The sequence below is a fragment of the Eimeria mitis genome, genomic scaffold, assembly GCF_000499745.2.
Source record: "Eimeria mitis Houghton genomic scaffold, Emh_scaff2474, whole genome shotgun sequence".
NCBI classification, from domain to species: domain Eukaryota; phylum Apicomplexa; class Conoidasida; order Eucoccidiorida; family Eimeriidae; genus Eimeria; species Eimeria mitis.
Window position 1 is genome coordinate 1 of NW_013570813.1, and position 596 is coordinate 596.

Below are 596 nucleotides of genomic sequence, written 5' to 3' on the forward strand. Positions count from 1 at the left end.
AAAAAAAAAAAAAAAAAAAAAAATCACAGCAACAAACCCATTACTATAACCCCTAGTTATGAAGTATACAATACAATGTATTCGATTCTGTATGTATATAAAAAAAAAATTAGGGTTTAGGGTTTAGGGTTTAGGGTTTAGGGTTTACTTGTGCTTTTGAATTGCATCCAAGCTCCATCACCTAACCCCGAAAGTTTATCTTCAGCAAATTTCATTCTTTTAAAAGAAATGCCATTTACGCTCGACAAGTAAACCGTTACAGTATCAAAAATACTCTGGCCTGGTGTACATACACCCCAAACCCTAAACCCTAAACCCTAAACCCTAAAAAACCCTAAACCCTAAACCCTGAACCCTAGAGGTTGGTTGATGAATCTTGGGTCATGACACCAGCAGCCTGTAGTTTAGTAGCAAAGGAGAAAAGGGGATGCTACGGTTTAGGGTTTAGGGTTTAGGGTTTAGGGTTTCCTAGGGTTTAGAAATTAGGGTTTAGGGTTTGTGAGGGTTTAGTACATACAGTCCACTGGTCTCTAGGGTTTATATATTAGGGTTTACAGTTCTTAGGGTTTAGGGTTTGCTAGGGTTTGCCGGCTGCT